Genomic DNA, 23,082 nt, shown 5'->3' on the forward strand with positions numbered 1-23,082 from the left:
AATCTGTGAATGCTTCCCAATTCCTACTTTATTTACTGTCCTTAATGTAAGAACATGTACTCACTATAAATACTGCCTGTAGATCAAAGCATCCCTGATGTGTGCACAAATTATAGTCTATGCCTCATATAGTACTCTTGCCTGTTTTGGAAAGTTGCTTTTAATTGTCTCCCACACTGCATGTATTCCCTTTCCCTGTGGTCTGGGAGTAACAAGAGTGGAGGTCTGTCTGTCTTGCAGCTGTCCAAGGCCACATTTTTGTCCGTAAATTTCCCCAATAAGACACTCTTTACCAACAAACTGAATTCGTCTGCCTCATTCTTTGGTTTCTCAGCTCCTTTCTCATCTCGGGGCTGCTTTGCATATACAGCCTCTTCATGGAACAGAAGTTATTACTATGTTTATGATTCTGCTGAAATTCAAGACATGCTATCCCAAATACAGGGCTTTGGCATATTGCATATTTTAAGCTGAAGAAATCTGATAAGAAGCAGGTGCAGGAAGGACTCTCTGATCTTACCCTGAGAAGGTCATAAGATTGTGAAAGTTATCAGTATCAAGACAGAGTCACTAATGTCAAATCCTAACTAAAGGGAGCTGGGAGGCTGTGAAGGAGGAGCCCTCATGCACCCACGCCTATGATGGGACCTATGCAAGAAATTCTGTAAAATCTCAGGATACTTGGTACAATTATTTGCCTAATAATTGTTGTTTCCACTTACGAGTTAATGTTAATTTCTGCAACAAGCCCCTATAAGCAATGGTCTTTGTTTCAAAACAGCTTACACGCACTTCTTTTTGTCTTTAAAAGCTTCCCCTTTCCCAACATTGATGTGCCTATTATCTGTCATGACACACATAATCCAGATTGCAATACCCCCCATTCCTGAATAAACTCTTTGCTTTGGAAAGTTAGTCTTTGTTACTTATTTTAGGTTGAGAAGACCATGTGTGAGAGGTGTCCCTCTCTATACCAAGAGAAACAAAGCATTCTAATCTCTGAAGGAGGAGGGAGGCTGGCAAGAATCAGAATGACCAGGACTTGCTCAGTCTCCCCTAGTTTACTCCTCTTAGTTTGTACCCCGTTTGTCCTATCATATTATTCTACAACTTTCTGCTCTTTATCCAACCTAGTATGAAAACACTTAGGGTTGGCTGGGTGCAGTGACTCACGCCTGTAAGCCCAGCACTTTGGGAGGGCCAGGTGGGTGGATCACCTGAGGCTGGGAGCTCTCGACCAGCCTGACCAACATGAAGAAACCCCGTCTCTACTAAAAATACAAAGTTAGCGAGGTGTGGTAGTGCATAATCCCAGCTATTTCGGAGGCTGAGGCAGGAGGATTGCTTGAACCTGGGAGGCAGAGGTTGTGGTGAGCCAAGATCCCGCCATTGCTCTCCAGCCTAGGCAACAGGAGCAAAACTTCATCTCAAAAAAAACCACAAAAAACACAAAACAAAAAAACATTCAGGGTTGGGCCAGGCACTGTGGTGCATGCCTGTAATCCCAGCACTTTGGTACGTCAAGACAGGTGGATTATGAGGTCAGGAGTTCGAGACCAGCCTGAACAATATGGTGAAACTCCGTGTCTACTAAAAATACAAAAATTAGCTGGGTGTGGTGGAGCGCACCTGTAATCACCGCTACTCAGGATGCTGAGGCAGGAGAATCACTTGAACCTGGGAGGCCGAAGTTGCAGTGACTCAAGATCGTGTCACTGTACTCCAGCCTGGGCTACAAGCAAGACTCTGTCTCAAAAACAAACAAACAAACAACCACTCAGGGTTAACTGTTTCTTCTGGTCGTCACTTCTTTACGAAGGCTCCAATGTCATGTGAAACTTGTATTAGATAAATTTCTATAAAAATCCAAAAAAAAATAAATAAATTTCTATGTTTTTCTCTTGTTTATGTCTTTTATTACAAGGGTACAATCCAGCTACATCAGTTGGTCATTTCAAAATTACAATATACTGGCTTATTCATTAAAAAAATTTACCTTTAAAAATACAAATTTATGTGTCTTTGTGTGGAAAATTTTGGAAACCAAATAAGCAAAAAGAAAAACAACTTAGCTAACCACTGTTCACATTCTGATGTATCTTATTTTATCTAATTAAAAAAGTCATTGATTATAAGATATACCACTAAGAGAGATAAAAACAATCACTATGGGGAATCCAGTTGAAGCTCCCCCTCAATAAATCTGGGACACAAAAGATTTACACACAATACAGAAAGAAACAGGAGAAAACTTTTATTCTGAAGTTAGTACTGGCAGAAGAAGAAAAAGGCTCTCCCTTGAGAATTTGTATCATAAGCTGGTACTTATATGTAGGTTTGTGGTCTGAATTTACAGCTTTTATGTGGTCCAAAATGTTAAAGAAAATTTAATTTAATTAAAAATCTCCCAGGAGCAATTCCAAATCTTTGGGAGAATTCAATGTCTTTACTGCAGAGCATCGACAATTATGTGACACACTTGGTTTTAAGATGCAGCCAGATAGTAAAAAGAGGTGCATTTTAGAGTAGATAAGACAGTTTGCTTTGATTACCTCTTTTAAATTTTTTTCTTGATAATTGTATTCTGTCTGTTTTTCTGTATGGTGGTTTAGGGCATGAGTTCCAGAGTCAGCCAGCACCCGGTTAAAACCATAGCGTTGCTTCCCTCTTACTGGGGCTGTGACTTTATACAAAGTATTTAACCACTTCTAGGCTCAGTTTCCTTATGCAAAATTAGGTACCAGTACCATGTGCATCCCAGAGGCTCGTTATAGGGGTTACAATGAGAAAAGCCTGGTAACTAGGACACAGTAGGCACGCAGGACAGTTTGTAAAATATTATTTTTCTGATTTCTTTCTCATTTGGTAATGGGTCACAAACATCTTTTCATGATAATAGAAGTAGATCTAGATATTTCTATGTGAAAGCGGCCTGATATGCGGAGAGGGAGAATAGGATGTTCCTCTTGTTTACTATTTAGAGTGTTTCCAGTTTTGTAAATGTATAATCAAAGCTGGAAAGAAATCCTTATACACACATTTTGGTATAATGTAACTTTAAAAAGCAATTTCTAGATGAACGCTACTCGCTTTGAAAATGATCTCTATTTTAAATTATATTTGTAGCTACATTTGTAGCTTGAATGCTCTTTTCAAATTTTTTTTCATTAAAAATTTTTTGAGACAGGATCTGGCTCTGTCACCAGGCTCTGGGGTGCAAAGGCATGATCATGGCTCACTGCAGCCTCTATTTCCAGGGCTCAAGCAATTCTCCCATCTGAGCTTCTTGAATCGCTGGCATTACAGATGTGAGCCACCATGCTTAGCTATGCACTTTTAAATTTTTTTGTAGAGATGGGGTCTCACTTGTTGTCCAGGCTAATATTGAACTCCTGGCTTCAAGCTATCCTCCCACCTCGGCCTCCCAAAATGCAGGGATTACAGGCACAAGCCACTGCACCTGGCCCTGCTCTGCTTTTAAAATTGCTTCCCATTTCCTTTGAATAGAAGCACATACCCCTCAATTTGTTCCTTTATTTGAGATCTTAGAGACCTTCTCTCCAACTTCCTTCAGACTCAGGCTGCATTCACTGTCTACAAACTTCAAACTGTTTTGGTAGAACTGTGTGTTCAAGGCTTTCTTTCATTTGCAAATTTTCATTATATATATATATGTACATGTACCCCAGAACTTAAAGTTTAATATACTATACTTATAATATGCTTTAAGTTAATATTATGTAATATACTATACTTATAATATACTTAAAATATAATATAATATACTTTAAGTTCTGGGGTGCATGTGTGGATCGTGAAGGATTGTTACATAGGTATACACATGCCATGGTGGTTTGCTGCATCCACCCCTCCATCATCTACATTGGGTGTCTCTCCTAATGTTATCCCTCCCCAATTCCCCCACCCCCTGCTATCCCTCCCCTAGCCCCCACCCACAAACAGGCCTTAGTGTGTGATGTTCCCCTCCCTCTGTCCAGGTGTTCTCATTGTTCAACACACATTTATGAGTGAGAATATGCGGTGTTTGGTTTTCTGTTCTTGTGTTAATTTGCTGAGAATGATGGTTTCCAGCTTCATCCATGTCCCTGCAAAGGACATGAACTCATCATTTTTTATGGCTTCATAGTATTCCATGGTGTATATGTGCCACATTTTCTTTATCCAGTGATGGGCATTTGGGTTGGTTCCAAGCCTTTGTTATTGTGAACAGTGCTGCCATAAGCATATGTGTACATGTGTCTTTATAATAGAATGATTTATAATCCTTTGGGTATATACCCCATGATGGAATTGCTGAGTCAAATGGTATGTCTATTTCCAGATCCTTGAGGAATCACCACACTGTCTTCCACAATGGTTCAACACTCCCACCAACAGTGTAAAAACGTTCCTATTTCTCCACGTCCTCTCCAGCATCTGTTGTCCCCAGATTTTTTAATGATCACCATTCTAATTGGCATGAGGTGGTATCTCAATGTGGATTTGATTTGCATTTCTCTAATGACCGGTGATGATGGGCATTTTGTCATATGTTTGTTGGCTGCATAAATGTCTTCTTTTGAAAAGTGTCCATTCATATTCTTTGCCCACTTATTGATGAGGTTGTTTGTTTATTTTTTCTTGTAAATTTAAGTTCTTAGTAGATTCTGTCAGATATTTTTTTTTCCATTCTGTTGGTTGCTGGTTCACTCTGATGATAGTTTCTTTTGATGTACAGAAGCTCTTAGGTTTCATTAGATCCCATTTGTCTGTTTTGGATTTTGTTACCAGTGCTTTTGGTGTTTTAGTCATGAAGTCCCTGCCCATGCCTATGTCCTAGATGGTATGCCTAGGTTTTCTTCTAGTGTTTTTAAGGTGTTAGGTCTTATATTTAAATTTTGAATCCATCTGGAGTTAATTTTTGCATAAGGTATAAGGAAGGGGTCCAATTTCAGCTTTCTGCAGATGGCTAGCCAGTTTTTTCAATACCATTTATTAAATTGGAAATCCTTTTCCCATTGCTTGTTTTTGTCAGGTTTGTAAAAGATCAGATGGTTGTAGATATGTGGTATTACTTCCAAGGCTTCTTTTCTGTTCCATTGGTCTCTATCTCTGTTTTGGTACCAGTACCATGCTGTTTTGATTACAGTAGCCTTTGATTATAGTAGAATTGTACTACAGCTTGAATTCAGGTAGTGTGATGCCTTCAGCTTTTTTTTTTTTTTTTTGCTCAGGACTGTCTTGACTATGTGGACTTTTGGTTCCATATGAAGTTTAAGGTGGTTTTTTCCAATTCTGTGAAGAAAGTCAATGGTAGCTTGTTGGGAATAGCATTAAATCTATAAACTACTTTGGGCAGTATGGCCATTTTCATAATATTGAGTCTTCCTAACCATGAGCATGGAATGTTTTTCCATCTGTTTGTGTCCTCTCTTATCTCCTTGAGCAGTGGTTTGTAGTTCTCTTTGAAGAGGTCCATCACATTCCTTGTTAGTTGTATTCCTAGGTATTTTATTTTCTGGTAGCAATCGTGAATGGGACTTCACTCATGATTTGGCTCTGTGTTTGTCTGTCATTGGTGTATAGTAATGCTTGTGATTTCTGCACATTGATTTTTTATCCTGAGACTGCTAAAATTGCTTAACAGCTTAAGGAGATTTTGGGCTGAAACAATGGGGACTTCTAAACATACAATCATATCATCTACAAAAAGAGACAATTTAACTTCCTATTTTTGATTGAATACCCTTTATTTCTTTTTCTTTCTTGATTGCTCTGGCCAGAACTTCCAATACTATGTTGAATAGGAGTAGTAATAGAGGGCACCCCTGTCTTGTGCCAGTTTTCAAAGGGAGTGCTTCCAGTTTTTTCCTATTCAGTATGATATTAGCTGTGGGTTTGTCATAAACAGCTTTTATTATTTTGTGATATGTTCCATCGATATCTAGTTTATTGCGAGTTTTTAGCATAAAGGGCTGTTGAATTTTGTTGAAGGCCTTTTCTGCATCGATCGAGATAATCATGAGGTTTTTGTCTTTGGTTCTGTTTATGTGATGAAATATGTTCATCAATTTATGTATGTTAAACCAGCCATGCATCCCAGGGATGAAGCTGACTTGATCGTGATAGATAAGCTTTCTGACGTGCTGTTGAATTCAGTTTGCCAGTATTTTATCCCTCCAGGTTTAATTTACTAGTTCTAATTCTCAGGCATCCTTTTCTACTGGACTGAAATCTGCTTCCATTCTACCCAGTGACCTTCCTCTTTGCAGCTGGAGATCGTTGTACAAGAGAGACTTAAGTGGGGTTTTGTAGCCCCCAGAGGCTGGTCGCTCTGTTTGGAAAGAAGAGTCAGTTTCATAGAGTTCAGGTCATGCATCATGAGTCAAGTTTTGCAAGAGATCCTGGTATTCTCATATTTTACTGAGATTGAGAAGTAAGCCACATTGTAGCGGTAATGACTACCAGATTCCAATAATGAGTGTGAGGCTGCCAGTGTTCTTTAACTTGCTGATGCTGCAAACTATGAAGTATCAAAACAACAGCCAATTTTATAATTAAACAATAAGTATGTGAGGAATAAAACTAATTCCACTGGTAGTTTGACTGCTTTGATTTATTACACTTTGGTTAAAATGGGAGAATGGTAGATACAGGCAAAGATTGCTGCAAGAATGGTAGGACCAGGCTAACAAAATATCAAGCATCCTCAGCAAATACAACAAACAATGCACTCCGTAATGCAGAGCACAACATGACCCTGACAAAGTGTCTGTCACTAATGAATGGATACTGTACCAGTGCAAGAGGAAAACAACACCAGCACAGAAAAGACAAACAAGGTCGAAGTAATAGGAACAGAATAACACTGTTTTCAGTACTGTGACAAGTGGTTCAGTTGGGTGAATCCAGAAGAAACAGCTCTAACAACAGAAACTGAAACTGTTTAGAGACATTTGCCATTTGCCAGGGCATAGGACAAGTGGGTGTATTGTTTTTTTTTTTTATGTTGCCTTAATTACTTACTGCAAACTTAGGGCTTTTGGACAATACTATTTATTAATTCTCAGTTCTGTAGGTCAGAAGTCTTAGGGGGGCTTGGCTGGATTCTCTGCTCCAGAATATCACAAGGCTAAAATAAAAGCTAGCAACATAGCAGAGTTATATTTCTTTCCATGGGCTCTCGAGAAAAACTGGCTTCCAAGCTCCTTCAGTCTGATGGCAGGATTCAGTTTCTTAAAGTTGTAGGACTGACGTCCCCTCTATGCAGCCCTCCATCTTCAGCCAGTGATGATGGTATGTTGAATTCCTCTCATGCCTCAGATATCCCTGAATTCCCTTCTGTCTTCTGCCTTCCTCTTGTGCCACCATCAGGAGAGAGTTCTCTGCTGTTAAGGACTAACAGGATTGGATTAGTTAGATCCACCCAAATAATCTGCCAATTTTTAAGGTCAACTGTGCCACACAACATAACACAATCATAGGAGTGATCTCGCATTCTCAGGTTCTGGAAATCAGAGTATGAAATCTTCCAAAAAATTCTGCGTAGAAATTCAGTGGTGTACTGGAAGCACACAGAAGTCTCCAGCCTTATGGACACAGAAATCAGAGAGTCCTTTAAAAGACATATTTGTGGAGAGATTTTATTGTAGGGCTTCCTTTAAAAGAATATTTCTACTTGGAAAGTAACATAAACTTTGTATATAATAAGACCTTGAAAAAAATACACATACATGCAATGATTATTGTTAGAATGGGTAGCTAGGCTGACATGAGCATGGCAGGAGAGCTTCCCACACCAAACTCAGGAATGTCAAGCAATCATCAGGTGATAGTCAGGTGATTGTTAAACTGTCTCTCTAAAATAATAATTGGTCATAGCTGGAGTCAGGGAAAGGCAGTTTCCCAGTACATAGAAAACACCTGAAGCTGGTGATCAGCAGCCTCCCGCTAGGATCTCAGGAGTTGGGCAAGTGGGCTCAAGCATGCACACCAAGGGGCAAAATGGTGGAGTTTAACTGGTCTATGACTTTCCTCTAGGAATGCTTGACTGGTAAGGGAAAATGCCTCAAATGAGCATGTACACAATTTTAGTAAACACACCACACATGCAGCCCCTCCCAAGTGTTGGGAAGCCACTGTGCATGCAGACAACCCACCCTAAGGGAAAAATCGAGGGAGGAGAGACACAAAATCCCTGAAGCGCGCCAACAAACAAAATTCTAAGACAAAAGTCAAACAGGGCACTTGGATCTCTCAAGTCGTCCTCTTCCAAGTGTACTTTGCTTCCTTTCATTCCTGCTCTAAAACTTTGTAATAAATGCACTCCTGCTTAAAAACTTGCCTCAACCTCTCACTCTACCGTATGCCCCTTTCCCTCAAGGAGGCAAGAATCAAGTTGCTGCAGACCCATATGGATTCGCCACTGCTAACATTACTTTAATGAGTTATGTCTTCATATTCATAGAGATAACATCTCCTTATGAGGTGGCATAGGCTACTAGAATTTTTTTATATGTAAGCTTTTGTAGTGGTCATGATTTGATCTGAGAAATACTTGAATATATGTAATATTGTGACACAGTTTAATTATAGAACTATGGAATTTTATTATTTGGAAAAGCACTTGCTTTTTTCTCTGGTCATAAATACACTTTCCTTTATTTTTCTCCTTGATTTATATCTTTTCCTGGCATATATTTGTTTATTGTATATCTCTCCCCTTCCCACCAGCTAGAATGTGAGTCCATGAGAGCAGCACCTCTATTTTATTGCTTCTATAATCACTGTGCCTAGAATTGTGCCTGCTACTATATAGTAGGCACCCAATAATATTTGTTGAATGAATGAATAAATGAAAATTAGATGGGATTCCACTTTTCCTAAAGGTAGTTCAAGCACATGAAACGATTTTATTAGAAGCTTATGTTAGTGTAGGGAGCAGGAGAGTTTTCCTTCTACCTTCTGAAGGTTTGATAATTTAAGTCTCTGGAATAAACTGGCAGTAGTCAGATTAACAGGAGAAAAGGCATATAAATTGATATGTGTACTCACAGGAGTCTTGCAAAATAAACTCAAAGGAGGTCCAGATGGTTGAAATTTTTATAGTATCCTGAGCTACAGAAATAAACAGGGGTTGCGGTTTCTCAGGGGAGGTGGTAACAAGTTATAAGAGGTTGAGGGAAAGAAAAGCATGGTAAACAGTTTGTCCTGTATTCAGATAGAGTCTCTCAGGTATGAGTCCTCTGAAGAACAGGTGGTATGAACCTTCCCTTTAGTCTCCTTCAGCTTCCTTCCCTGTGAGTTAATCAGTTTGAGGAGATCATAGGAAGGGGTATCACAACAATGGCATTTCTTCTGAAGGAACCTTCTTTAGGCAGATAAGGAAATGGCAGAATTCTGCATTTGCTGCCTCCAAGGTGTTCTCAATTTGAAGTCCAAAGCAGCATTTTGGGGATATTGTCTTCTGAGCCCCAACATTAAGAACAGTGAGATGTTTCTGATGACTTAAGTGCCAAATGAGAATGTGTGTGAAGTTTGACTCTTGGCTACTGAAATAGAATGGAGCTGGAGGACATTATTCTTAGAAAACTAACACAGGAACAGAAAACCAAATACCACATGTTACTCACTTATAAGTGGGAGCTAAATGATGAGAACTCATGGAAACATAGAGGGGAACAACCCACAATGGGGCATTTTGGAGGGTGGAGGGTGGGAGGAGGAAGAGAATCAGGAAAAATAACCAGTGAGTATTAGGCTTAATATCTCAGTGATGAACTAATCTGTAAAACATCCCCCTCCCGCCATCGACATGACACAATTTACCTGTGTCACAAACCTGCACTTGTACTTGTACCTTGAACTTAAAAGTAAAAAAAAAAAAGTAAAAAAAAAAAAAAAAAAAAAGAATCACCTCTAGAGGATACTTAAGGGAAAGAGGCAGAAAGGTTTTCAGTGAATTTCAACTTTAAGACAACTAGTGGGCAACCAGAGGTGGGGGTCACCTGGCTGCTGGGACTAATACCCGGGACATTTTTAGTGACCCAGAGACATAGACCCAGAGCACCAGGATTAAAAGCACTCTAGAATCAAAGAGTCTAGATTAAAATTCCAGTACAGCTGTGCATATTCAGGTAAATTTCTCAGCTATCGTGTGCCTTGATTTCCTCATCTATTAAATGGGGGAATATAATAATATCTTCCAAAATTGTTAAATGAGTTGACATACAAACAGCTGTTAGACCAGTGCTGGCACAGAGTGAGGAATTTACTTACTGTTGCTGTTATTAACTTCTGTTTCACTGGGTCTTGACCTTCCTGTTAGGATGTAGAATCTGAGTTTCCTGCATGGAAATACTGCATAATATTTCTCAGTGTTCTGGATACCATCTTAACTCCACAGGTACAAAACTTGCTTGGTCATGATATGCTTTTGCTCATGCTCATGGGTCTATATGTCAGTTGTGATGTAGCTGATCTTGGCTCTGCTTGATTGGGCTAGGCTAAGCTCCACGCTCAGGTTGGATTCAAGTGTTCTTCAGTCTGGTACCCAGGCTAGAGGAGCAATGGAGAGTAAGACATGCTTTCCTTAGGGTAAAGAGAACAGGCAGAATAAATTGATGCTTAAGGCCAGAATCTAGACTCCAAAGCAACAGAAAATAACAGCGACAATTAGAAACTAGGAGCCTGAGCAGATGGCCCGCCAACTAGATTGAGGGAAAGGCTCATAGCACATCACTGAGCCTTGATCCCTTTGAAGCGGGACTTGATTTGAGTTGAATCTGCATGTGGTTCAAGGGGCTGGACAGGGAAGGAATTAATAGTGACAGAACAATAAGAGCCCTGGAGAAGCCATATAATATCCAAAGCATCAAGGATACTGCCTTAGTCCATTTGGGCTGCTGTAACAAAATGCCTTAGGCGAGGTGGCTTATAAACAACAGAAATGTATTTCTCACCATGAGAAATACATTGGAGGCTGGAGAGTCTAAGATTAATTGCAGGTTCGTTATCTGGTGATGGTCAATTTCCTTGTTCATACACTGCCATCTTCTCACTGTAATCTCATATGGTGGAAGGGGTAAAAAAAGAAAGGGATCCCCTTGGAATCTCTTTTATAAAGGCACGAATACCATTCATGAGATCTCTGCCTTCATAATCTACCTACCACCAAAAGGCCCCACCTCCAAATATGCTTGCAGTGCAGATTAGGTTTTAACATATGAATTTTGGAGGGGACACATTTAGTCTACAGCAGGTGCTAAAAAGAAAATTTCAATGAAGATGACTCAGAAAGCGATTTTTTTTCTTCAGTAACAAAGACTAGTTTGCAGTTAAATTATCAGTAACAATTAACTACTGCAATGGGTTCCGGAGATGGTTCCATGGTTTCCTTCCTAATTGCTGCAGTTTTTCTTTATAACAAAATCAATCCAATTTGTTTAGAATAATCTAAGAATCTGCAGACTCCCCCTCCATCAAGGAGTTTATGAATAAAATTCAGAGACCCTGAACTTAGATAAAATAAAGTTCATGTTATGTGACTTATGCCTGTGATCCCAGAACTTTGAGAGGCTGAGGCAGGTCAATCACAAGGTCAGGAGTTTGAGACCAGCCTGGCCAACATGGTGAAACCCTGTCTCTACTAAAAAAATACAAAAAATTAGCTTGGCATGGTGGCAGGTGCCTGTAATCCCAGCTACTTGAGAGGTTGAGGCAGGAGAATTGCTTGAACCCAGGAGGCGGAGGTTGCAGTGAGCTGAGATTGTGCCATTGCACTCTAGCCTGGGTGACAGTGCGAGACTCAGTTTCAAAAAAAAAATAATAAAATAAAGTTTATATCTTTATTTTCATTAACATTTAGCCAAAATATAGCATTTCCTTTGATTATAAATATTAGCAACAAATCACAGTAGTATTAGTTTTATTTGTGACTTTATCACCAATAAAAATCATAGAGAAGTTTATACTGTATTATATTTCTTACAAATATCTTAAAATACTTTTCATAGTCAATATACTGAAGTTTTTATTAGACTTGTGATTATTTTCTTAATAAAGAAGCATATACATTACTATATAATGAATTTAATTTATTTTTAAAACTAGTATTTTTTAATATAAAAACAACTTATTTTTATTGTTTTAGACCAGTTTTAGGTTTACAAAAAAATTGAGTGGAAAGTTTAAGGAGTTCCCATATCCCCTCTACCTCCACATTTGTACAACCTCCTCTGCTATGAACATACTACACTTAAGTAGTACAATTGTTAAAACTGATGAACTTACTTTGATACACCATTATCTCATAAAGTCCATCGTTTACGTGAGTCTTCACTCTTGATGTACATTCTATGGGTTTTGACAAATGTATAATGCTGTGATCACTGATGCATCATATAGAAGTTTCACTGCCCTAAAATCTTTGTGCTCTGCCTGTATTCTTCCTTCTCCTCCCACTAAACGCAGGCAACCACTGGCCTTTTTTTTTTTTTTTTTTTTTTTTTTGAGACAGAGTCTTTTTCTACCACCTAGGCTGAAGTGCAAAGGCCTGATCTTAGCTCTCTGTAACCTCTGCCTTCTGAGTTCAAGCAATTCTTCCACCTCAGCTTCCCGAGTAGCTGGGATTACAGGTGCCTACCACTATGCCGAGCTAATTTTTGACTTTTTAGTGGAGATGGGATTTCACCATGTTAGTCTCTATCGTTTTCACATATTTGTCTTTTCAGAATGTCATATAGTTGGAATCATACAGTATGTTGCCTTTTCAGATTTGCTTCTTTCACTTAGTAATATCCATTTAAGTTTCTTCCATGTCTTCTTATGACATGATAGCTAATTTCTGTTTAATGCTGAATAATAGTTCATTGTCTGGATGTGCCATGGTTTATCTGTCTATTCACCTATTGAAGGAGTGACTGATTGCTTCCAAGTTTTGTCAATTATGAATAAAGATGATATAAACATTTGTGTGCAGGGTTTTGTGTGGACATAAGTTTTCAATTCATTACGTAAATACCAAGGAGCATGCTTGCTGGAAAATACAGTAAGCCTATGTTTAGGCTTTGAAAGACACTACCAAAGTGTCTTTCAAAGTGGCATTTTGCATTCCCACTATCAATGAATGAGAGTTCCTTAGGCTCCACACCTTCACTAGCATTTGGTGATGTCGGTGTTTTAGATTTTGGCCATTCTAATAGATGTGTAATGCTATATCATTGTTGTTTTAATTTTCAATTCCCTAATGACATGATACTGAACACTTTTTCATATACTTATTTTCCATCTTTCTATCTTCTTTAGTGGGGTGGCCCTTCAGGTCTTTTGTCCTTCAGGTCTGTTTCAATCCAGTTGTTTCTTATTGTTGAGTTTTAAGAGTCCTGTGTGTATGTTAGATAACAGTCCTTTATTATGTATATCTTTTGCAAATATTTTCTCCAAGTCTGCAGCTTGTCTTCATATTCATGTGATGTTGTCTTTCACAGAGCAGAAATTTTAAGTTCTAATGTAGTCCAGATTATTGACTTTTTTTGATGGATCATGGCCTCGGTGTTCTAGCTAAAATGTCATTGCCTAACCCAAGGTCATATAGATTTGCTCATATGTTATCTTCTAGGAATTTTATAGCTTTGTGTTTGACACTTAGGTCTAAGGTCCATTTTGGGTTAGTTTTCCTGATGGGTGTAAAGTTTGTGTCTAGATTCATTTTTTTTTTGTACATAGATTTCCTGTTGTTCCAGAAAATTTGTTGAACAGACTATCTTTGCTGCATTGCATTGCCTTTGCTTCATTATATTGTCTTTGCTTCTATAAAGACCAGTTGACCATATTTGTGTGGGTCTGTTTCTGGGCCTCTATTCTGTTCTATTGATCTGTTTGCCTACTTTGGCCACACTGCATTGATTAGTGTAGCTTTATAGTAAGTCTTAAAGTTGGAAAGTGTCAGTCCTTCAACTTTGTCTTTCTCTTTCAATATTGTGTTGTCAGAGTTTTGTAGTTTTCCTCTTAAAGGTCTAGTACATATTTTGTTAGATTTATTCCTATGAATTTATTTTTTGGGGGATGCTAACATAAATGTTTTAAATTTCAATTTCCTCTTGTTCATTGCTAGTGTAATCAACCCTTTATGTCTGTGGGTTTCACATCTGCAGTGGATAAAAAGTACCTGAAAAACAAAAACCCAATAATAATAATAACACACCAGTGAAAATAGTACAAATAAAAACAATGCAGTATAACAATTATTTTTATGGCATTTATAGTGCATTAAGTTATAGGTAATCTAGAGATAAAGTATATGGAAAGATGTGAATAGGTTAAATGAAAATACTATGTCATTTTATATAAGGAGCTTGAGTATTTTCACATTTTGGTATCTTCAGGGGGTTCTGGAACCAATCTTCTATGGATACAAAGGGATGATTGTATGTAGGAAAGCAATTAACTTTGTAATATTAATCTTACATTCTGCAACCTCACAGTAATTGCTTATTAGTTCCAGGCGTGTTTTTGTCAATTCTTTTGGACTTTCTACATAGATGATCTATGTTACCTGCAAATAAAGACAGTTTTATTTCTTCTTTGTAATTTGTATACCTTTTATGTCTTTGTTTTGTCTTTTTACATGAGCTAGGACTGCCAATATGATGTTGAAAAGCAGTGGTAAGAGGAAGCATTCTGGCCTTATTCTTGATCTTAGTGGGAAAGCCTCAAAATTCTCACCACTTAGTATGATGTCAGCTGCAGATTTTTTTGTAGATGTTATTTACCAAGTTGAGGAAGTTATCCTCTGTTCCTAGTTTTCTGAGAGTTTTTTAAAATCATAAATGGGTGTTGTATTTTGTTAAATGCTTTTTCTGTACTGATTGACGTAATGTGATGTTTCTTCTCTAGCCTATTGATGTGATGTATTACATTAACTGATATTCTAATGTTCAACCTGCCCTGTATACCTGGGGTAAATCTCACTTGGTAATAATGTACAATTCTTTTTATACATTGTAGAATGTGATCTTTAATATTTTGTTAAGGCTTTTTGCATCCATACTTGTGAGAAATACTGGCCTGCAGTTTTCCTTTCTTGTAATGTCTTTGTCTGGTTTTGGTGTTAAATTAATATTGGCCACATAGAATGAATTAGAAAGTATTTCTTCTGCTTCTATTTTCTAAAAGAGATTTTAGAAAATTGGCATATATATTTTTAAGTGTTTGGTAGAATTCACCACTGAATTCATCTGGGCCTGGAACTTTCTATTTTGGAAGGTTATAAATTATTGATTCAACTTAATAGGTATAGACCTATTCATCCTGTCTACTTCTTCTTGTATGAGTTTTGGCAGATTGTGTTTTTCAAGGAATTGGTCCATTTCATTAAGGTTGTCATTATTTGTGGGCCTAAATTAGTTCATAATATTCCTTTATTAACCTTTTAATATCTATGGAATTGGTAGTGATGTCACCTGTTCCTTTACTATATTAGCAATTTGTGTTTTCTCTCTTTTTTTCTTTGTTAGCCTAGCTAGAGGCTTATTGGTTTTATCCATTTTTCCCCCCAAAAAACAAGCTTTTTTGTTTTGTTGATTTTTCTCTACTGATTTTCTGTTTTCAGTTTCATTAAGTTCTGCTCTAATTTTTATTATTTCTTTTCTTCTGCTTACTTTGGATTTAATTTGATTTTCTTTTTCTAATTTCCTAAAGGAAGAAAGTTTTATTAGTGATTTTAGATTTTTCTTTAATATGTGTTCAATGGTATATATTTCTTTCTAAGAACTGTTTTCACGGCACTCACAAATTTTGGTAAGTTGTATTTTATTTTAGTTCAAAATATTTTAACATTTCTTTGAGGTTTCTCCTTTGACCAATGTGTAATTTAGAAGTGCATAATTTAATCTACAAGCATTTGGGGATTTTCCAGCTATAATTCTGTTATTAATATCTAGTTTAATTTCATTGTCTGAGAGCAGATATATGACTCCTTTTAGATTTGTGATGGTATATTTTATGACTCACAATATGATCTATCTTGTTGAATATTCCATGAGAGCTTGAGGAGACTGTGTAATCTGCTGTTATTGAATGGAGTACTCTACAGATATCAATTATATCCAATTGTTTGATGATGCATTTACATTCAATTATATTCTTGTTAATTTTCTGTCTTCCACTGTCCATTTTTGATATGGGGATCTTGAAGTGTCCAATTATATTAGTAGATTTTTTTTTCTTCTCCTCATCTTTATTTATTTATTTATTTATTTTTAAATTTTTTATTGGATTTTAGGTTTTGGGGTACATGAGCAGAGCATGCAAGACAGTTGCGTAGGTACACACATGGCAGTGTGCTTTGCTTTTCTTCTCCCCTTCACCCACATTTGGCATTTCTCCCCCGGCTTATTGTACATGATTCCATTTTCTCTCCTTAACATATCAAATATATTAAATTTTTTAAAAAATAGTTGCTCTAGAGTTTGCTGTATACACTTAACAGCTAATCCTAGTCCATCATCAAATAACATTATAGCACTTCATGGGTAGTGCAAGTACCTTATTGTAACAAAATGTTCCCAATTCTTCTCTTCAGTTTCTGTATCATTGTTATTATTCATTTCACATGTACAGAAGCATATACATTTGAATGCATTGTTGATATTATTATTTTGAACAAATTGTCATCTATTAGATCAATTAAGAATAAGAAAAATAAAATTTTGGGTCAGGTATGGTGTCTCATGCCTGTAATGCCAGCACTTTGGGAGGGTGAGGCAGGTGGATCACTTTGAGCTCAGGAGTTCAAGACCAGCCTGGACAACCTGGCGAAACCCTGTCTCTACTAAAAATACAAAAATTAGCCAGGCATGGTGGTAGATGCCTGTGATCTCAGCTACTTGGGAGGCTGAGGCTAGAGAATCGCTTAAACCCAGTAGGTAGAGGTTGTGGTGAGCTGAGATCATGCCACTGCATTCCAGCCTGGGTGACAGAGTCAGACTGTTTCCAAAAAAAAGAAAGAAAAAAATTTTGTATTTTATCTTCACTTATTTATTCTCCAATGCTAATGTTCTTTTTTTATGTGGGTCTGAATTTCTGATCAATATAATTTTCCTTCATCAGAACAACTTTTAACATTTCTTACAAGGCAAGTCTCCTGGCAATAAATTCCCTTAATTTTTGTTTGTTTGAAAAATACTTTATTTCTCCTTCACTTTTGAAGGATAATTTTGCAGAATACAGAATTTAGGTGTTTTTTTATTTTTTTCTCTCTACTTTAAATATTTCACTCCCTTGTCTCTTACTTGCATGGCTTTTGTGGAGCAATTGGATGTAATCTTACCCTTGCTTCTCTATGGGTAATGGGATTTTTCCTCCTTCTGGCTTCCTTTAGGAGTTTTTTTTTTTATCTTTGATTTTCTGAAGATCAAATAGGATATGCCTAAGTGTAAAGTGTTTTTGTTTTTAGTTTGTTTGGCATGCATCCTCCTTGGTGTCCTCTCAGCTTTCTGGATCTGTGGTTCGGTGTCTGACATTAATTTTCTGTCATTATTGGTTCACATATTGCTTCTGTTTCTTTCTTTCTTCTCCTTCTGAAATTCCTGACATGTACAACTTCTGTCACTATTCCACCGCTCTTGGATAATTTGTTCTTCTTTTCTCTGTTTTTCAGTTTCGGACATTTCTATTGTCTTAGCCTCCAGTTCAGAGATTCTTTTCCTAGCCATGTTCAGTCTACTAAAAGCCCTTTAAAGACACCCTGCATTTCTCTTATTATGTATTTTATGTCTAGTGTTTCTTTTGGATTATTTCTTAGAGTTTCCATCTCTCTCCTTATTATCCATCTATTCTTGCATGTTGTCTAATTGTTCCATTGGAACGCTTAGCATACCCATCATAGTTATTTTAAAGGACCACTTTGATAATTCAAACATCCCTGCCATATCCAATTCTGGTTCCAATGCTTGTTAAATCTCTTCAAACTGTGGGCTTTTTTGTTTGTCTGTTTTTTTCTTTTAGTGTGCATTGTAATTTTTTGTTACAATCTGGACATCAGGTGCTGGTAGAAGGAAATCCTGGCAAACAGGCCTTTAGTTGTGTGGTGGCAAGGTGTCAGAGAGGGGACGCATTCTACAGTTTCATGAGTAGGTCTCAATCTTTTGGTGAGCTTGTACCTGGGACTGTGAATTCACCAGTGCTTCTCAGTTTTCTTCTTCCTTAGATGGGACAGGATACATAGAAGGGGCTGGACCTTGGTGTTTTCCTTCCCCCTGGTCAGCTAGGCTAAAATAAAACCCCAACACGTTAGGCTCTGGTAAGACAGATTCTTCTAAGGGCAGGCCTTGTTAAGAAAAAAATATTACGGTGTATTTCAGCATGGTAATTTTTATCCTCCCCTGCTGGATGCATGAGAAAATTTTTCTCTGATATTCATTGTGAGGACCTGGTAGAACTCCTGAATGTAAAACCCACAGAAGTGTGGGGGCCAACTCTGACTGTGTTCCACTGTAGTTTGTAACTCTCTGACTTGTCCACATGGAGCGTCCAGCAATTCATAAATTGCAATTAAGATTTTCCTGCTTTTGTACTAGTTCTTGCAAAAGTTTTTGGTCTTAGGTTCCTGCTCTGGAATCTAAGTTGTATTGGGCTGTCTGTCTCTCCAATTTTGGGAGAAGTGGTTTTCCCAGTGACCTTACTTCTCCAACAGATCTAAAGAGAGTTATTGATGCTCAGTCTCTGAAAAGTAAAAAGTTCAGCTTTTTATTTGTTGCTAAGATTGAGTGGTGACTTCTAAGCTCCTCATGTGCTGGACCGGAAGCCCAAAGTCCTACATGTTTATTTTAAAATAGTTCACTAATGATATTTCCATATTATTGGTTTCATCTATAATACTGTTTATTGTGTTTTATGCTTACAAAAAACCCCAAAGTGCTAATCTGGGTGCACAGACTTCACCAAAATGCCAGAGGGTTTCATGGTATACAAGAGTTTAAGAAGCCTTGATCTAAATGAGCAGGAAATGAAAGAAACCTTATGGTTGATTCTATTTTGCTATGTAGTAGGTTATTTCAATTTTGGAAGAGACTTCATCGAGTTTTAAGGCAATGGGTGACAATCAATATGATGCAGCTTCTTGAAATAAATGAATTCTGTAGCAACAGATACTTACTAAGCCCTTTTGTACACGAAACTTATTCTCCACCTGTGCTGAGGCCTGGCTGGGAGCTGCCAGAGCCTGACCAAGCTCTCTCTCGGACGATGTTTGGAGCATCAGTGAGAATGGGAAGAGAAAACAGTGGATGAAAGGAACATGATAAAAATCTGTTAAAGTAAACAACTTACTCCGCAGCCTGGGTTTGTAAGCCATTTAGCAACAGTTTCCAGATACAGAACAGAACACTTGATCTTTCCACAGAAGCCACTCCAATTTTAACACAGATTCTCACTTGATGTAGTCTGAGATCCAGAGTGCTGTTTAAAGCAGTTTTCAAAAATCTCATTGCCAGAATAGGCGCTAGGTTATGAATCTGGCCAGCCTCTCTTTCCCAACAGCTGCTCCCAGCTAATGAAGAAATGAAATGGGTCTCAGTGTTGGCTAGAACCTGGAGAGAGGCACATGGTGGAGAACTGCAGACAGGGAGTTTTCACTGTTGGAAAGCCCAGTATCCTCTGTTTTTGGCTATGCCTGCTGCTCCCGTTGGTGAACCTGATGGCATGCTACAGGGGCATTACTCCATTAAGGCTGCTGGCAGAGCCCAGGATGCTGCTGCTTTCCAGAAAGGCCAGAGCAAATTAAATGTCTAGCAGGGAAGAATGTGTGTTGACAAAATGGCCCAAGGACAGTTTTCAAAGTAAAAACTAAAGCTGCGCTGTTGGAAGGATATTGACGTGGATCACCGAAAGAAGATTTAGTTGAAGGGGAAAAGAAGTAATCAAAGGGCACATTCTGTTTCCTGCTTTAGGTTGTCTATTTCTAAAAATAGACTAATACAAGAATACACTCTAAGGAAATGGCTTAGTTCCCACCCACCCCCAACTACATAAGTTATATAATAGCGAGGCTTGTATCCTTTGTGGAAAAGAAGTCACCAAAAATTTTCACGATTTCTTTTATTCAAATTATGTTCTTGTTAAAATAGTTGGGCAGAAGAATTTTAGAGATTTTTTTTAAAATCAACAATGTAAACAATCTTCAATGATCTTTCAGCTCTTCTTTCTCACCAACCCTTTGTTTCCACCAACAGAGACAAAAGTCAACAGAGCTTAAATGGTCCAAGTAATTCTGAGATCTTCTAGCATATGCTCAGTCTATGATAAAAAGAATCTTTCCTAAGTGAACCTGCATAAGTTAAAGAGAAAGAAGAGAAAAACTGAGGAACTGATATGTGCATAACTAAAAGATTGTACTTAGGATTTTGTTTAGGTTCAGGTATGTGATGCACTGCTGAGGAGAGAAAGGCCAACCAGTTGCTATAGACATAGAATAATATTATGGTTCGTCATTCTACTTTCCCAGCTTAAAAAGTGTGGCTGATTAGAAGAAAGGGAAGGGAAAAGCATAGAGATTCAGGTACTCAATAACTTCACTTTCATCTTACTTGCATAGGAGTATTCTACCTGGTGTTACCAGTTTGGGGAAAAGACGGTGTTAACTTATTTAAAATTAATTATTTATAATTAACTTTTATTTTCCAAAAATATTTGGAAAGTAGAAGAATTATGTGCAAGGCAGAGGGGAAAATATGCAATAGATCTGGCAAATTGTTTAAAAGTTAAAAAGCTAGAATAAGGAGAGAACATCACCTGCATCGTAGACATAGCAAATACACTTCAAATTGGTTTTGTCAGGGCTTTACATGGTGTCCACATACCATAATATTCAGGGAAGCCACAAACATGGATGGGAAAAGTTGACCTTATTTTATCAAAACTCTAACTGAAATTCAGCTTTTCCTTCAATTATGAAGGTAGGTTTTTATTGGGTTTTTAAAGGGATTTATGTCACAGAAAAGGTTACAACCTCTGGAATATTGGCATCTTCATCAACAGAAGGGAAAATAAGGGCTTCTCCTGTTTGGGTCAAAATATCAGAGTATTGAACTAGTGAATACACGAATTTAGTAAGAGATGTTTTAAGATCTAAACATCTGATGATGTTATTCTCTACATCCTAAATATATATCATTTTAATCTCTATAAATGATATTTTCCATTTTATTCTATTTGTTACTGAGTGTCTACTACAAAGCAGGCATTCTACAAGGCCTTGGGGGCTGCAGTGATTGCAAAAGCTTCCACATTTGGGAGGATGATGCTGTGTGCATGGTGACTAATAAAAGAAGTGATTTTTTTTTTTAGAAATGAAGAGCAGTGATTCAGTGACTGAATATTTGGCAAGGAGCTTAGATCCTCATAATATTCATGTATGCTTTCCATTTCTTTATAGACGCAGTTTTTTGAGAACCCACCCTATATAAGGCATGAAGCTGAGGTAGGGGATAGTATTTTAATAGGTAAGTGGAGACACCCACACTCACACTTCCCCACCCTGCCCCCAAAACTAACACACTCTTCCTGGAAATCTCATGCAACCTTACCCAGGTCAAGTAATTTTATCTCCTTAAATCCCTCATCCAGTTCTCCAGGTCACTTGGGCCGATGCATAGGAGACTGGAGAGCGATGATCTCCAGTCATTTCCCAAAAATGGAGGGCCAGAAGTGTCATCTGGGTCTTCCTTATATGCTGCTTGGAAATATCAAGACTTTGCCAGGGTTGCATAAGAATGATTCATTTGATTCATGGTTCTTATTCAAAACAACATACTTAATGAGAAGATATTGAACCTTTTACTTGATATGCTGAGTCTCCTGACTTATTGCTGAGACAGCTACTTTAACTTAATTTTCAAATGAAAGTGTAGAAGTTGACTTTCTGAAGGACCAGTTCAACTATGACAATATTTTCAAAATAATCAGCTGAGGCGATAGAAACTTAAGGTCAATTGCCATTTAAGCCTTATGTAAGCTGCACCATTTTCATATTATGCTTGTTAGCAAATGGGATACATTTTTTTAAGCCCTTAAGTTATTTGTCACTTAGCATTCCTTGCCCAGGTGAGGCTGTATATCTCTTTTCAATACCAGAGGAAGTTCTCCAAGCCCTGGTTCTCATGTTCTTTCTCAAGCTAAGACATAGATAGTGGGACCAGGCCTTTTGTTACCTTCAAGTTTCAGTGTTCTGTGGATGACTAGGCCCTTACCAGTTCTCTGCTAGCCACGTGATCTTAGTCAAGCGAATTTATCTAAACCTCAATTTTCTCATCTGCCAAGGGGCATAATAATAATGGTATTTACTTCTCAGTGTTGTTAATGTTATCAAATGTCATAATTCTGGTAAATAATGAGCAGATTGCCTTCCCTTTATGCCTTATCATAAATCACTGGCTTCATTATTGTCATCATAATTGTTATCATGCACTCTAAAAATAAAGCCATCAGCATGTACTTTGCCAATTCCCCAGTCTTTTCCCCATCTGCAAATTTGTTTTTTCCATAGTACAGTTACCTTATTCAGTTCACTGCCAGAATGAGGTCTATTTCCTCCTGATGAGGTTCATCTTTCCATCTGTATACTTGACTTTATCTTTCCACATCTCTTTTTTCTATATCCCAGTGTTTTCTGCTTTTTGGCTGTCTTTAGTCTATAAACACAGGCAAATTCATTTTAACGTGAACAAAATAGAACAAAAACGCCTCCTTTGATACTATAGCCTATACTTACATGCCCAACTGCCCCATCTCCTTTTCCATATACATTTCTTAAACTTTAGGGCACATAATCACTATGTCTTAACTATTTTGAGCTTCTCACTTTGCCCTCTGAGCACACTGTCTTACCTTGAGTATTTGCACAAGTTCTTTTCTTGGTCAGGAAAGTGCAGACTTCACTTCTTAGTCTGGGTGTCTTTTCCTCACTATGAAGGATTCATCTGAGTGGTTACACTAACAAGAAGTACTTCCTGACTCTTGTGGGCAGTTGACATCGGAATTTCCTTTGTGAACCTTTGTGCTCCCACCTCTCTGCTACAGTATTTA

Source organism: Callithrix jacchus, chromosome 2 (genome assembly GCF_049354715.1).
Source record: "Callithrix jacchus isolate 240 chromosome 2, calJac240_pri, whole genome shotgun sequence".
Taxonomy (NCBI): Eukaryota; Metazoa; Chordata; class Mammalia; order Primates; family Cebidae; genus Callithrix; species Callithrix jacchus.